The following is a 17,981-nucleotide window of genomic DNA, read 5'->3' as shown; positions in this document are numbered from 1 at the left end:
TGTACTGAGCACATGTTAATCTGTCAATACACATATGCTACATACGGAGTCAGGTATGTGCTACATGCCCTGGACACGTATGGCTGTCAGGTGACACTCCTACCAAGACCCAGCTACACATGGGGATTGTGAACCTCCACATCCCATGGCATGGGACTAGCTGTGTCCCAGTGTAAGTGAACAGCCAGACGCAATACAGGAGTGACACACATCAACATATCAGCAGATGTAGGATGTTGATTGCAGAGACAGGTAGCGGAACACTAGAGCCACAGGTCACATGATATAACACTAGGACAGCCCACACACCTTGCCATGAAGGTGTACATGTCATGACTGATCACACATACATTGAGAGTATGCAGACAGGTCCTTGTTACGCTACTCCGTGTCCCATGCATACATACACACTTTACATCCGATACCACATGTGGCCTGGTGTGCGTAACAGTGTGCCATGGCCATCTACACACAGACACATGTTGGTTGCAGCAACTGCAGATGCATTTGAGGGAACGCCAACATCAAGCTAATGGGAACACACCACACATACATGACATAGTCACATCGTGCAACGTGGGTAGTCACATGTCAGGTGTGGTAACCCCTGTAGCGGGCATCAGGGGACACTTGCGTGTGTTGTTGACTGTGCCATGCCAGTGACGCTTATCTCAAGTGTTCTGTACGACATGCACACATGTCAAAGGAGTGAAGGGCATGTCTGGCACATAGTGCACCATCACACATAACATCTGTACACATCTCATCATACATCTATTGCCTTCACAACTCAGGAATAATGTGCCACATCACAGCCTTTCACACCTGTGCCCCACACATGTAGTACTGCACAGACAATGCCTTTATGTCCATCCATGGACAATTATGTCAGCTCTATTCCTTTCTGTGTGCTGCCTGTCACCACTGTTACGTGTGAAAGGCACCGTACATTCGCTCTGAGGGCGTGTGTACGTTCCCTATCACTATGGGAGTGCTGCCGTAGGCCTACCCATAGTGATAGTGAGCGTACACGCGTGGGTACGGTCCGTATCACTATGGGTACGCATACGCGAGCAAACCCATAGTGAAAGTGAGCGTACACGCGTGTGTACGGTCCGTATCACTATGGGTACGCATACGCGAGCAAACCCATAGTGAAAGTGAGCGTACACGCATGTGTACGGTCCGTATCACTATAGGTACGCATACGCGAGCACACCCATAGTGATAGTGAGCGTACACGCGTGTGTACGGTCCGTATCACTATGGGTTTGCTCGCATATGCGTACCCATAGTGATACGGACCATACACACGCCTGTACGGCCCGTAGCTATGCATTTGGGGTGCCCTAGTGCCCCGGAACGCACCGTACCTGTGTGTGAATCTCCAAATTACACAGGGGACACATGAGGGACAAGTATAAAGCCAGAGATGCATGCTGGTTGCCATGGAGACCGAGTTTAAACTTTGAATTTGTTTAATCAGGTGGCTTGCAAGAGTCGGTTTGAAAGAATCTACTTTGTTGCAAAGTTGTTGTTGAAATGACATCATGCTGAATTCTAAAAAAATCTAACCCCCTCACAGGGGTAGGTTTAAATGGATTGGAGGAAACATAGGATGCAAATGTAAGTGACCAATCACTCTGTACTCCTGTGCATGAAACAGGCCAGCAAGGCAAATATAAGGCAGCCAGGTCCCATGAGAGAGCACTTGCCTGCACATCTTTTGATTCCACAACACTGCTGCTGCTCGTGACTCCCTGGCACCATGTCAAGGTCTGTGGAGAGGGCCCAGCCTTTCACCCTGGAGGAGAATGTGGCATTGCTGGATGTCATCCTCCCACAGTACCCCATGCTGTATGGCCGACCAGGGTTTCAGGTGAGTGCTGAGTCCACTAGCACAGACTGTGGCCCTTTTTTGTGACTGTGACTTCTGGCATTGTGTCCAGGTGTGACACACATGCATTGTACTGTAGAGTGGGTCCCAGGGGGGGGAATGCCTAATGTCTCCCAGCCAGAGCACGCTGTGGTGCATGTCTGCCGTCCTCACTTGCATTGTGTTTACTGTGACAATCACTGCATGGTGCATGCCACATTCTGCCTGTCTAATCCTCCTGGGAATGTTGTTTCTACAGTCCTCATGTGATTCTGTGGTCACCCCAGTGTGACAGGTGACTGTACCCACAGATGTGTGTTTGTTCAGTGTACCTGTGCTGAGAGTGTCCACATGGTGTGTTCGTACCCTGGACATCGGTGTGTGTGTAAGTCCCCTGTCATGTGGGTGGGTGCATATGTGGAGTGTAGCACCCCAGCTGCATGAGGGATGGATATACCCTGCCCATCTGATGTGAGCAGGGAGCAGTGCTGTGTGTCTGACGTGCAGAGCCAGCCCCACACCTGTGAGCCCCCCCAGTCTAGTGGCACATGTGCAGAGTGAGGTTTGTAGCTGCAGTTGGCAATGGCAGGTGAATGTTCTGTGCCTGTGTGTGTCTGTGTACTCTGCTGAGGTAGCGTCAGTGGCCCGTGGCATGTGACTGCTTTGAGGTGCTGCACATAATCCTGGTGTACCTTCTGTGGCACAGTGTGAGTCTGGATAATTTATTGTGTCGTACCCCTCATGCCACCTGTGTACTTTCAATGGCACGTGGTGCATTTGCCCTTACACAGAGAAAAATGTCCCTATGACAAAGGTGCAATGCTTTGGCTGCATACTATGCCTTGTTGAAACCAGCAATATTGTTCTAATGTGTGTCTCTGTGACATGTGGCAGGTGTATTGATGTAGTCTCACTTTGTCATCCTCACAGGTAGGCGCCTCTGCCAAGGAGCAGATCTGGAGGGACGCCGTCAGCGCCGTGAGGACGGATGGTCGCAAGTGGCGCCTGGCCCAGGTGAGAAAACGCTGGCAGGATATCCGGTGCTGGACGCAGAAGAGCGCACGGGTCCTGCTGGGGGACTCACCTGTGGGCCCTAAGAACCATGGGCGTCGCCGTCTGACCCACATCCACAAGCGTGTGCTGGCGGTGGTCTTTCCTGACATGGACAGGTGCTTATGGGAGAAGCAGCAGCAGGAAGGGGGTAGGTACATGTGTGTTTGTTGTGTGTCACCAGCATTTGTAAGTGCGCAGTTGCATGGATACACTGCCAGTGTTTAAATGTGCGGTGCAGGTCCTGTCACCCACAGTATAGCGGTGCTGCCCTTCCTCCCTTCCCCTCCTTGCCATGTGTTCCCTGGTCTGTGTGTAGTCACTCTTTCACAAGGTCATCTGGGCTGGCAGTTTATCTACGTGACCAATGCTTGCAGCATCATGTGTGGGGGTGGTGTGTAACAGGTTTTGGGACCTTGCCTGTGCCCTGTCCAGTTCAGTACTTGTGGGGTCCATGTCAATTGGCACTGATGCTGAGTCCAGACATAGGAGTATGTCTCTGAAGTGTAATGCCTTACAGCAAGCATGTCCTATGTTGTGGCCTGTGACATGATGTGCATGAGTGTGCGATACGCAGAGTGCAGGGATGGTGGCCTGTGTTGCAGTCATTACCATTCAGGACCATGGAATATTGTGGCCACTACTATCCCCTGGGGCATATTTTGCTAGGTATCATGTGTGTCATCACAATATGTGGACACTCTCAGTGTCTACAGCATAGGATGTGCTCTGTGCCATTGTCCCCTGGCACCATGTATATTTACGTAACGTGTTCTACAAGTGTCCACTGTACAGCCTGACCTAATTTTCCTCGTTCATACTCACGGTGGCCAGTGCCTGTGTGTCTTGTTACAATTATCTGATGATGGCCATTTGTAAATGAGATCGTTGTACAGGCGCACATGGGGTATTTTGGGTCCAATATGGGTTTCTTGCAGCCCATGTGTATTTCTCCCAGACTAAGAGATGCAAGTGCTTCCTGTGTCTCATCAAATTGTCTCATGTAGGGGGTGGTTGGTGCAGGCAAGGCCTACATGTCAACACCTGAAATCTCCTTGCTCGGTCTGGCCAGTGTGTGATGTTTGTCTGGACATACACTCAAGGTAGAGTGACCCATTCATGTTGGGCATGTCTTTAAATATTACCTTTGCAGCATGTGCCTCAAGTTCATGGAGATGGTCCCTGCTCATCCCTAGTTACGGCAACGCTGTGTGGTGCAGATGCAGTGCTGGATTGTCTCCAGAGCCTGGCTCCTCTGTCCAAATCCATATCATGTCATTTGCAAATGTGTCATGCTCTCCATAGTTTCTCAGTGGCATGGTGGGTGAACCAACTGTGTGTTGCAGGGCCTACATATGTACCTTGTATTGTAGATGTTACTCATCTTTCTTTTCAGGCTATGCACTGTAACTTATGTAGATTTGACTCATGTGACATATGTGTACAGGTGTCTGATTAATTCCTGTTTCTTCACCTTGCCCACAGCATCGTCGGGGGACACGGATGGAGACACCGGCATGGACCGTGCGGAGGGACTGAGCACCAGTGCCAGCAGTGACATCTTGGCTGGCACATCGAGTGGAACTGAGGCCGAGGGGAGTGAGCCGGAGGACCTGTCCACTGCCACCACAGAATATGAAGCTGACGAGTCCGAGGCTGAGCTCTCCGAGGGGGCGGAGGCTGCTCCAACAGCTGACAGCAGCACAACATCTCTCCCCGCCCCCTCCATTGCCATCAATGGCCTCCCACTTGCTCGTGTCCCTTTCCGGCGTGCTAGGTCACCACGTGTCTCCTTCCTGCCAGGCACCGCACCCCCTGCCCCTGTCTCCACTGCTGCCGCCAATGCCGAGTCTGTGGACATCCTGCGGCAGTTGCAGGTTGGTCAGGCTGCCATGCTTAATGTCCTCCATGGCCACAGCCGAGTGCTCAACAACATGGAGGCATACTTGGAGGGCATTTCAGCATCGCAGGCTGACCAACGCAACTTGCTGAGGTCTATTGACTCGACACTGACTGCAGCAGTGGGTCTCCTGCAGCACTTTGTCCCACCCCCTACCCATGCCCCATCCACACTTCCCACTCCCATGCCTGTCCCACGTACACCCAGACGTCAGCATGCACACACCCCACCAGACACAGGCACCACACCAGCAGGGAAGGACAAGCGCACACCTCCTGGCACGCACACACAGGGTGAAGTAGGCACACCCACTGGGTCGGGGGGCAAACGTAAGACACGCAGCCAGAGTGGGAGTCCGCATTCTGCAAAATCCACTCCCTCCAAATCCACTACCCTCAGCTCTCCTGGCCACAAATCCAGCAAAGACTCCTTCATGGCCGCTCTGTCCCTGAGCCCAAAGGTGTCACCACCCCGCAAGCGGTCAAAGGAGTCCCTGGTCAGGGTAGTTGAGTGCCCCCCCTGTCCACACCCTCCCCCAGTAGTGCTGCGACCCATCCCTCTGACCCCCCCCCCCCTCCTTGGGGCCTGGGGTTCCTTCTGGTGCAGGGAAGACTAACCCCGGGCGTAGCACTACGCTTCGCCCACGTAGTGTACGTAGCGCTGCCTGCTTCGCACTTTCCGAAGTAGGCGAAGCAGGGCAGCGCTACGCACACGCCGAGGGCGAAGCGTAGCTGCTTGCCACCCGCCACCCACCTCCCGCCCGCCCTTCTTTTAAATAACATGAGCAATGAAAATTAGGTAAAGTAAGTCGACTTACCCGTAAGCGCGGCGTCTCCGGGGCTCCCTCTTTCAGTTTCTAATTTCTTCTGGCAAATGCGCATGCGCGGACACCCGCGCATGCGCATTTCTCGCGAGAAATGCGCATGCGCGGGCGTCCGCGCATGCGCATTTGCCAGAAGAAATTAGAAACTGAAAGAGGGAGCCCCGGAGACGCCGCGCTTACGGGTAAGTCGACTTACTTTACTTAATTTTCATTGCTCATATTATTTAAAAGAATGGCGGGTGGGAGGTGGGTGGCACGTAGTGGGGCTACGCGAAGCGCGTAGTGTGCGTAGATTTGGGCACACTACGTGCTGCTTCACGTAGCCCCACTACGCCCACTACGCCCACCCTTAGGGAAGACGCTGGAGGACCTTGCAACCGTGTGCAGCGCCATCCTCACCACCACCTTTGGCACTGCCCCACCCCCTGTGGTGGAGTCCTCCGTCCCTGCACCCATGACACCTACCCTTGCCCCTCCTGTCCCTGCGGTGCCTGGTCCTTCCCCCCAACATGATGCCCCCCCCCCCTGTGGAAGACAAAGGAGTCTGACTGTGCAGGCAAGCTAGGGGACACACGTCCCACTGTGTCCCCCATCCGGATTTGAGTCATGGACTGCCCTATGGGCCTTGTATATATTGACATTTATGATGAATATTACTTACATCCTGCTGAATAAAGCAATTATTTATTTTCCATAGAACACTACTGTTTCTCTGGTATTGCTGTTGGTGGACCTGCTACATGATTTTGAGTGGTGATAATGTGTTGGGTGTGTGGGAAATGTAGTCTTGTGCTGGTCATAGGGTGGACCCTGGTATCTGTGTGCCATCACAAGCTGTTGGCTAAATTACTTTGTTCATGTAAGCAGTTACTGCATTGTGACATCGTCCCAAGGTGTGTTCCTTCCTCTGTGTAACCTGAGATCTTCCCTGCAGGGTGTTTCCAATATGTGGTGCTGAGCTGTGTCTACATCAGCTGGGTGTGTGACGGACTCCTTCAACTGTGCACATGCATGCTGAGCGATGTCTCCACCTGCATCATTCGTGGCATCCTTAGTGGTCACTGTACTTGTGTATGTAGACTGTTGACATGACTTCATGTGGACATGTTCTCTTTTAGGCGCTATGCATGTGTGTACTCCCAGCCTCGCACACATGTGGTACATGTACTGCAGGGTCTTTGTGCACCTGACTGACATTTGTGGGCATTGTATCTGTGGGTACTCCACCCTTTGCGTTCCAAGGGCACTGCTGGGAGGTCTCTGCACCCACCCCTCCTGTGTCTGTGCACTGCTGGGAGGACTCTGCACCCACCCCTCCTGTGTCTGGGCACTGGTGGGAGGACTCTACACCCACCCCTCCTGCGTCCCGGCACTGCTGGGAGGACTCTACACCACCCCTCCTGTGTCTGTGCACTGCTGGGAGGACTCTGCACCCACCCCTCCTGTGTCTGGGCACTGCTGGGAGGACTCTACACCCACCCCTCCTGCGTCCGGGCACTGCTGGGAGGACTCTGCACACACCCCTCCTGTGTCTGGGCACTGCTGGGAGTGATAGGCACCCACCCCTCCTGCGTCTGGGCACTGCTGGGAGGACTCTGCACCCACCCCTCCTGTGTCTGGGCACTGCTGGGAGTGATAGGCACCCACCCCTCCTGCGTCTGGGCACTGCTGGGAGGACTCTACACACACCCCTCCTGCGTCTGGGCACTGCTGGAAGGACTCTACACCCACCCCTCCTGCATCCGGGCACTGCTGGGAGGACTCTGCACCCACCCCACCTGTGTCTGGGCACTGCTGGGAGGACTCTACACCCACCCCTCCTGCGTCTGGGCACTGCTGGGAGGACTCTACACCCACCCCTCCTGCGTCCGGGCACTGCTGGGAGGACTCTACACCCACCCCTCCTGTGTCTGTGCACTGCTGGGAGGACTCTGCACCCACCCCTCCTGTGTCTGGGCACTGCTGGGAGGACTCTACACCCACCCCTCCTGCGTCTGGGCACTGCTGGGAGGACTCTTCACCCACCCCTCCTGCGTCCGGGCACTGCTGGGAGGACTCTACACCCACCCCTCCTGTGTCTGTGCACTGCTGGGAGGACTCTGCACCCACCCCTCCTGTGTCTGGGCACTGCTGGGAGGACTCTACACCCACCCCTCCTGCATCCGGGCACTGCTGGGAGGACTCTGCACACACCCCTCCTGTGTCTGGGCACTGCTGGGAGTGATAGGCACCCACCCCTCCTGCATCTGGGCACTGCTGGGAGGACTCTGCACCCACCCCTCCTGTGTCTGGGCACTGCTGGGAGGACTCTACACCCACCCCTCCTGCGTCTGGGCACTGCTGGGGGTACTCTGCACCCACCCCTCCTGTGTCTGGGCACTGCTGGGAGGACTCTACACCCACCCCTCCTGCGTCTGGGCACTGCTGGGAGGACTCTGCACCCACCCCTCCTGTGTCTGGGCACTGCTGGGAGGACTCTACACCCACCCCTCCTGTGTCTGGGCACTGCTGGGAGGACTCTGCACCCACCCCTCCTGTGTCTGGCCATGTACGCTCCATACATACACGGGTGGGGGTACGGTCCGTACATACACTGTTGGGGTGTGGGTACGCTCCATACATACGCGGGTGGGGGTACGGTCCGTACATACACTGTTGGGGTGGGGGTACGCTCCATACATAGGCGGGTGGGGGTACGGTCCGTACATACACTGTTGGGGTGGGGGTATGCTCCATACATAGGCGGGTGGGGGTACGGTCTGTACATACACTGTTGGGGTGGGGGTACGCTCCATACATACACGGGTGGGGGTACGGTCCGTACATACACTGTTGGGGTGGGGGTACGCTCCATACATACGCGGGTGGGGGTATGGTCCGTACATACACTGTTGGGGTGGGGGTATGCTCCATGCATACAAGGGTGGGGGTACGGTTCGTACATACACTGTTGGGGTGGGGGTATGCTCCATACATACGCGGGTGAGGGTACGGTCCGTACATACACTGTTGGGGTGGGGGTATGCTCCATACATACACGGGTGGGGGTACGGTCCGTACATACACTGTTGGGGTGGGGGTACACTCCATACATACGCGGGTGAGGGTACGTCTGTACATACACTGTTGGGGTGGGGGACGCTCCATACATAGGCGGGTGGGGGTACGGTCCGTACATACACTGTTGGGGTGGGGGTACGCTCCATACATAGGCGGGTGAGGGTACGGTCCGTACATACACTGTTGGGGTGGGGGTACGCTCCATATATAGGTGGGTGGGGGTACGGTCCGTACATACACTGTTGGGGTGGGGGTACGCTCCATACATACGCGGGTGAGGGTACGGTCCGTACATACACTGTTGGGGTGTGGGTACGCTCCATACACAGGCGGGTGGGGTTACGGTCCGTACATACACTGTTGGGGTGGGGGTACGCTCCATACATATGCGGGTGAGGGTACGGTCCGTACATACACTGTTGGGGTGGGGGTACACTCCATACATACACGGGTGGGGGTACGGTCCGTACATACACTGTTGGGGTGGGGGTACACTCCATACATAGGCGGGTGGGGGTACGGTCCGTACGTACCCGTGCCCACGCTGTGGAATGCTTGTGCAGCCCATACCCAGGCCTTTGGCACATGGGTACGGGCCGTACCGCCATTGTTGGGGTGACGTAGGTGTGGGCGTGGTACGACTCGTACCCATGCTCTTAAGGTGTGGGTAAAGTACGTACCTGTATTGTTGTGTTACCGGTTCGCGTAGTCGCCCACTTCCGTTGTGGCGGACGCTGGCGTTGCTGGACACGCCCCCACCCCCTCGAAGTGACCAGGGCCTGGAGGTCAGATATGTCCAGGGCATTTGTGCTCTGTGTCTTGGGTGGGGGTTTTGTGTCCTGCCCCTGCCCCCCCCCTGTGCCCCTGGGTGTTGTTCTGACCTTCTGCGGTGTCTGCGTCGGTACCTGTAGAGGAGGTCGACTGCTATGAGGGCCGGGATGACACGTAAGTTCGGGTCCATGTCTGTCCGTCGCGTACAGGTGCTCCTTGTGCGCGTCGTCCTGATTTCCCGGCAGTTTTTGGCTGCCGGGAAATATTCTCCGTGCGGGATGACGTCGGTACGAATCGTACTTCCTGGTTCGTGAAACGCAGGCTGTATGCGTCCCGACGTCACGTCGGCGCTTTTCCGGATGTCATTTGTATGTTTATTTTCCTCGGTTGGTGTTTTGTACGATTCGTACGGAAATAGTGTTTCCGTGCGAATCGTACTTGCATGTTTGTAAAGTTTTACAACCGGGTACGAGTCGGACGGAGTAAACCCTCCGACCGACGGTTCGTACCCGGTTTCTCCAAGATCCGAATCGGCACCATAATGTTTAGAATCCTAGTGAACAAACTGTGAAAATATATTAGTTAATCACATGTAGGATTGAGTTTGCTCCTAGTATGGTTGTAAATGAATGCATGTTTCAAAAATGTTTACACCAAGCAACAATTTATTTACGTGTATATTAGCAAGGCCCAAAAGTCTTTTTACTCGACTCTTGCTCACAGTTACATAAATAAGACATTTAGTAAAATTGCTTAGCATTAGTGACATCCTTCAGAAAATGCTGACTATCGTGTTCATCCAGCTCTACACCCCATGTTAGGTCATATATTAGAATACAAAGAGCTTAATTAAAACTGCTTACGTTAAATGATGACTTTGATACCTTTATGAATGCTGCTTCCGAATAACATTGATAGTTGTTTTCATATTACTGAGTAGCCATTGCTCACACATCGAGGTCATAGTGCTTAAGCAAAATGGTTTTCATTAGAAACTTCCTTCATGTAACAAATGCTGTAATAATTGTATCAGTCATGGTGACAAGAGTACAGACTATGGGAATTGAAAGAAGAAGCATAGTGTGACTGATTACACCACTTTGTGAACTATTCTCATTGAATATTGACAGTGGATGCCTACAGGAATGTTACAAAGGTATGACCTTATATAAATGAGTGTCCCTAGCTAGTTAGACACACATCACCTTTCCCATACACCTCATTGCCTCTTAATTCCCTTGAGCTTTCCAGTGGTCCTGCTGCTAGATCTTTTCCCTGATCTGAGACTCTTTTTTATGGAGAGTTGATTTCATTTAACTATTTCCCTGAGGTGACTGATTCTTTTGCATTTTTTATATTTTTGGATTGTTAGTGATCAATGCTCCTGCAAGGATCGCACTTTTATATACAGTAGGTAATGCAGATGTAGGAAACTCGGCTGAGTTTCCAGAACTACTCTTTATGAGAAGTTGATCTCTTACTCTTCTCCAGAGGGACTCTTCACAGGTTCTATTAAGAATAGGTCCTTTAGTTACTTTAGGAGGATTCTTTCTGAAAAACTGTGTATTTCCAAATGCTGATTTCTAACCAAATCTATTTTATATTTCTGTAAACGAACTAAACTGAATAAAGATAATTAGAGAATATAACTTTATGATAAATAAAGGTTTTTGAAACTTTCACCCACCCACCCACTAATCTCCAGAATCGAAATGCCATTGATATTTTGATTATTTTGAAACAGCTCTACTTTGCCTACAGTGGAAAAGGCCAGTCACCTCTCCAGAGCTGCAAAGATTCTCCACAGTGAGATTTGTAAGTGGGTGTATATAAAAATGTAACCCTCTTGGGTGAGTCCATGGGATCCCACACCTGCTTTGTTCCTGCTCTTCCTCCTTTCTGTATACTTTTCTAACTATCATAAGCATTTGGTTGTATTATCAGAAAAGGGAGAGGATGGGAGGAAGAGGAAAGAGAGGTAAGTAGAACAGTAAAGCGAGAGAGGTGAAGTAAAGCGAGCAGGTAGGTTGAGATAGAGAAGAGGAGGAGAGATGGCTGAAATAAGGGAACACGTATTGCAATGACACAAATGTGAGGAATCCAGATAAAAACAGACGTAGAATGAGAAAAAGGTAGGTAGAGATAGAGAGGATGAGACTTAGGGAATGTTGCAGAGTGAGGTAGAAAACTAAGGAGTTAGAGAGAGCACATTGCTAAAGAGAGAAAAGAAAATGTAGAGCGGTGGGGTAATAAAAGAATTGCAGTAGACAGTGATGTAACATAGAAATAGAGGTGAGTTAGAGAGATCTAGAGCCAATAGATGTACACAGTACAATGGTGAAGGAACTAGGGGGCATATCAACAACAACCGGCGATAATTATCGCTCAGCGCTCTTAGCGTGAGGATAATTATCGCCGGCTAGCGTGAATTTTTATCGCTGAGATAGCGTGCTATTAGCAACGCTTATCTGAATAGCGATAAAAATCTACACGCTAACAGGCTAACGTGAGATTATCGCTGGAAACCCAGCGATAATCACACGTTACCTTGTTGATAGGGACAGGCAAACTTAGCCATGATATCCTCCTTCCATAGGATATCATGGCTAAGTCTGAAAATTAGCAGACGTAAAAAAACAGCGTTAACCGCGGTTAGCGCTGCTTTTTTTGTCTCTAACAGGGTTAGCGACATTCTTGATAATAGGAGAAATGTCGCTTAGCGACATTTCTCCTATTATTTTACTCTGGAACGCCCCCTTTGCATCTCATTAGAGATGCAAGGGGAAGCGTAGAGTAAAAGGGTGCTAACATGCAAATTTGCGTGTTAGCACCCTGTTGTTGATAGGGTGCTAGTTTTATCTCTGCTTTTTTGGCTTTTAAAGCCAAAAAAGCAGAGATAAAGCCCTTGTTGATATGTCCCTAGAAAAGTCCAGAAAAGTGCAAGTTAACATATGTGATCAGCTAGAGAGAGGGGCAAAATTAGAACTGTTGTATTGAAAGAATTTTTAGTGTAGTCTGTCACAGAGGAAGGTAGTGCAAGAAAGGTATGCACAGATAGAAAGAAATGAGTAATCGAGAAAAAAGGCAAAGAATGTTGATTCAGTTTTGGAGAGAAAGAGAGAGAGGGAGGTACAAAGGGTTAAACCTGGACCATGAGATAGACGTATAAAGAGAGAGAGAAGTAGATAGATACGTGGGGCAAAGAGGGTTAGTTGAAATAAAGAAGGTAACATGGTGAGTGAGAATATAAAACAAATTATTAAGAAAGATGGCTGGCAAGCAGGAAGTAAGGTAAAGAGAGGTGAGAAAAAAGAACAGAGGTAGAAAAATGGATGGAAATGGGAGAGAGTGTTTGAATGATAAGGTAAATTCAGAGGTTGGCTACTAAGAGAGGGTGTGATATAAATAGAGATGCTAAAGTGACTGCACTCTGATCCAGCCACGGAGAGTGTTAGAGAGAGTGGTGAGGCTTTAAGACTGGCTGACAGAGCTGGAGGGAAGAGCCATTTTTGAGAAATCGGTTTGAAGTAGACGGATGGGAGGTGGAGAAAGTTGGCGTTTGGACAAAGTAGTGGATTAAAAATATTAAGCTACAGAAATATTGTATCAAGAATATCAGAACTTCAAATATTTAGTGAACAGGATTATTGATGGTAAACATATACTTTTTTGTGTTTTTAAATTTATTGGAAAAGTATTGATGTTTAATTAGTATGTAATGTGTTGTCCTTTTTTCTATTATATGTTTTTATGCTTTTGTTAATTTGTTTTTATTGCAGTTATTTTTAAATTTATAGGAATAAACAAAATATTTTTTAAATGTAATAATGTTTGTAAATAATTTAATAAATATATTTTTAGTAGTGGGATGTTGGGTTATTAGGGGATATGGATGGGGAGGTTTTTTTTAAAGATATGCATTTAAACTCAACAATTTAATTTAATTATTTTAATGATATGCAAATTATGTTTTTTAATTGTAAAATATGTTTTATTATAACATTTTTGTTTATAAAAATGGGAAAATTTATATCAAATAATATATATGTGTTAATGGAATTTATTTAGCCATTTTTACATTTTTGTTATCTATAATTTTTAAATAAATTTGTAACTGCAAAACCAATCCGCTGCCACATTGCTCATTCCTGGAATATATTCCGCTTGCGCACACACTCTCCTCTTCAAGGTGAATTTACTATACTTTGTAATTGGAATGAACATCTGCAGGACAGGCAGAGGATAATTGGCCTCGTGAGAGTGGGGGAGTCCTCCATTTGCCTTGTTTTATTTTGCAAAAACCAAAGGAAATGATGGACGGAGTGTTGAACATTGCAAGCACTCACCCCCAGTCAACTGATCTGGGTTTAATCCATCACCATTCTTTAGCCCAATCTGCCACCCCAGTTCAGACATGGCCATATGCAAATCAGTCTGACCCTGTGCCTCATGGGAACAGTCCAGCCCGAACTGCCAAGCCATGTCTGCCCTGGACCGGAAACAAGCCTCCTAGGACCGGTTTCTGGCATTTCAGCCGTCTTCAGCCAGGCTTGCTTGAATCCAGTGGCAAAGTGAGCAAGGGACTCATGTCTGAGCATACCCTGCCAACTTATGGCGAACAAAGCAAAAACCAAAGGAAATGATGGACGGAGTGTTGAACATTGCAAGCACTCACCCCCAGTCAACTGATCTGGGTTTAATCCATCACCATTCTTTAGCCCACTCTGCCACCCCAGTTCAGACATGGCCATATGCAAATCAGTCTGACCCTGTGCCTCATGGGAACAGTCCAGCCCGAACTGCCAAGCCATGTCTTCCCTGGACCGGAAACAAGCCTCCTAGGACCAGTTTCTGGCATTTCAGCCGTCTTCAGCCAGGCTTGCTTGAATCCAGTGGCAAAGTGAGCAAGGGACGGTCCAGGGAAGGCATGGCTTGGCAGTTCGGGCTGGACTGTTCCCATGAGGCACAGGGTCAGACTGATTTGCATATGGCCATGTCTGAACTGGGGTGGCAGAGTGGGCTAAAGAACGGTGATGGATCAAACCCAGATCTGTTGACTGGGTGTGAGTGTTTGATTGGTTCTGATGCTCCGTCCATCACCACCCCCTTTTGTACCGCTTTGTTCGCCATAAGTTGGCAGGGTATGCTCAGACGTGAGTCCCTTGCTCACTTTGCCTCTGGATTCAAGCAAGCCTGGCTGAAGACGGCTGAAATGCCAGAAACCGGTCCTAGGAAGCTTGTTTACGGTCCAGGGAAGGCATGGCTTGGCAGTTTGGGCTGGACTGTTCCCATGAGGCACAGGGTCAGACTGATTTGCACATGGCCATGTCTGAACTGGGGTGGCAGAGTGGGCTAAAGAACGGTGATGGATCAAACCCAGATCTGTTGACTGGGTGTGAGTGTTTGATTGGTTCTGATGCTCCGTCCATCACCACCCCCTTTTGTACCGCTTTGTTCGCCATAAGTTGGCAGGATATGCTCAGACGTGAGTCCCTTGCTCACTTTGCCACTGGATTCAAGCAAGCCTGGCCGAAGACGGCTGAAATGCCAGAAACCGGTCCTAGGAAGCTTGTTTACAGGCCAGGGAAGGCATGGCTTGGCAGTTCGGGCTGGACTGTTCCCATGGGGCACAGGGTCAGACTGATTTGCATATGGCCATGTCTGAACTGGGGTGGCAGAGTGGGCTAAAGAACGGTGATGGATCAAACCCAGATCTGTTGACTGGGTGTGAGTGTTTGATTGGTTCTGATGCTCCGTCCATCACCACCCCCTTTTGTACCGCTTTGTTTTATTTTGGGCCTGAGAGTGGTGCGGGTGATACTGGGGACGACAGGCAACTGCTGTGCCTTCTCCCACTTGCGTGGTCGGCGTTAGGCCGATACGGCTTGGCAGCGGAGAGGTTCGTTTTGCCCCACCTGCACTCCTATAGTCTCCTACTCTCTTCCGCACACCACCATACCATTGTATCACACCACATCGGGTCCGAGACTGTCAGTATTTGTGGTGTGGTGTTTTTTCTGTCTTATAAACTCATCATAGGAGGGGGTAAATACAATTTGTGACCTAGCATATTGGCCGTATCCCCGTGGACCTTCAAGACTCACCTGGTTTAGAGTGCGCTGTTCACAGCAAACTACCAAACCAGCAGACAAGTGAACCAGCGGAGTTAATACCGTCATACTGCATCATATCGGGTTTGAGTCTGACAGAAACAAGATAAGCCCGCATAAGGGGCAGTGCTCGCCCAGACAGTCACAGCTCTGGTGCTTTTTGCTCTCCAAAAACCTCCTTACAACCTGCGAGTGTCATCATAGCCTATCTTTGGCTCCCGGGCCATATGAACATATGGACAAAAGGCTTCTCACTCAATTACTTAACAACTACTACTAACTGGCCCTGGAAAAATAAATTGCTGCCTTAGTCTCCAGTAGCCACTAGTGGATAACAGCTTCTTGTTCATCGCCCCATCAGGAAAGGTTTAATCAAGCAAGAAGGCAAGAAAGTAGAGACAGTTACAGCTGATTAGGACCACTTAAGGATACAACAAGCTTCAAATTACATACGACAGCTATAGCACACTATGAGATCAGGCTGTGTATGAGGAGGTCCAACGCTCAAAAGCAATTTAAATAAGCGTAAAAGAAAGCCCAAGACATCAGAAGGTTCTGCGGACAAATCACAGGCGAAATACCGGCCAGACCTACAGCGAGATTGCACTTTAATTGAAATAAACTTTGACATAACTGACTCAAGTGACGCCTCTTTAAGAATGGAAAAAGCCAAAACCCTAGAACATTGTCCATATCTCCTTCAGCCAAAGATGCACACAAAATTTTGCTTTTAAAAAAATGTGGACGACACTCTCCTCTCAAGCACCACCGTAGTGCTGGGCCCCTAGACACCCCTCCAGCCGCTACAACCAACTCATTCACAGGGTAGCGACAATAATAGTGAAAGCCCAAACACTGGGGTGGTCAAATCCAGGTTAGCCGTCTCAGGATCGTCCCCACAGTGCCAAACTACACTCTAGCCCCAGAACCCCAAAATTCTGTTCAAACTGGTGGCCGATGGAGAGGCAATCCGAGAGCAAAGGCCCAAGAAAGTGAGGCAATCCTCCCCTGAAGGGTCAGGAGATCATGTGTCAGATGTACCAGATACACCGATCACTGGAATCACACTTCAAAGCAAAAGCAAAGGTGTTAACTGTATTACAACTGAGTAACTAAGTATATGCGAGCTGGAAAGCCTGCGGTCAGACAACACACTGAATGAACCTGCGAAAGACATGAAAGATACAAAACCCAAATTTGCACTTTCTGCACCATGAATGAACAGCTCAGACATAGAACCTAAAATACCACCATCATCACCATTACTATTAACCAAATTGGAGAGGTCACAAAGATTCGAGCCGGAGGACTCTGAACAACTTTCATACCTTGGCGCAGAAGACTGGGAGGGTCTCCTGGCAACCTACTCTCAGGGCTCCTAAGCTAAGTGTAAGAATGAGTCTCATGCAAAATCAACAGCTGAAGGGTACCAGGAGCACCAGGAAGTTGGGGAGACCAAGAGGGTTGTAATTTAATTACAGATACAGGAGGCCCACCAGGTTAGGTGCAAAAATCAGACCCTGGAAGTGCCTAGACAAGCTTGGTAAAAACAGTGCAACTCCTAGTAGAGGCCCTCCAATACCAATCTGATAAAATGCTGAGCAACTTGTGCACACAACTTAAAAGGGCATCCCAACACTCAAATACACGGCCTGCAGACGATTAATCCACTACCGCAATCCAAGAATCCACAGAAACACACTTGGTCACAACCATGAATGAAGAGATTACTTCCATCGAGACAAAATCAAAACATAACATAATAATAGATGAGAGTTGGAAAATTGACACAACACCAGACCATCCTTCTGGCTCTCTCCCGAAAGACAAAGTGGATAACAAAATGAATGCAAGGCAACAACGCGCACAAAGACAGAAAGGCAGAAACCAAAACACAAGCTCAAATCAGGAAGGTTTCCAGCGCCTCTTTGGGTAAACATCAGCTCAAAATAAGATAAATCAAGAAAGCCAACCCACACCAGATGGGAAATATAAACAGAACACTGATGTTAAAATGGAACTAAATCAAATCTACACCAGAGTAAGGTAAGGTGTAAATACTACTCAGTCATCTACGAAAGCTGTGAAAGAAGAGACAAAACTCTCTCATCTAAACGGCAGCATTACCAATCATTGAAGTAACAAAGCTCACTGCTTGGAACAAATACAAAGCATGCACAAACTAGTAATCTATCAATAACACTCATATCAATCACTGCGCCGTTGAGGGCGATCAGGCAACCATGGCAAGTCTGGAAAAATACAACACCCAACATTCAGACACCAGGGAGCTAAAAAGCGCAATGATAAACCAAATATATTCTAAAAGCATAATTAAAACACTAACTGACTCTATTGCACAACAAGGTTCTCAAGGGAGGCAGGAAGTCC

The sequence above is a fragment of the Triturus cristatus genome, chromosome 6 (genome assembly GCF_964204655.1).
Source record: "Triturus cristatus chromosome 6, aTriCri1.1, whole genome shotgun sequence".
Lineage (NCBI taxonomy): Eukaryota > Metazoa > Chordata > Amphibia > Caudata > Salamandridae > Triturus > Triturus cristatus.
This window is presented reverse-complemented; position numbering follows the sequence as displayed.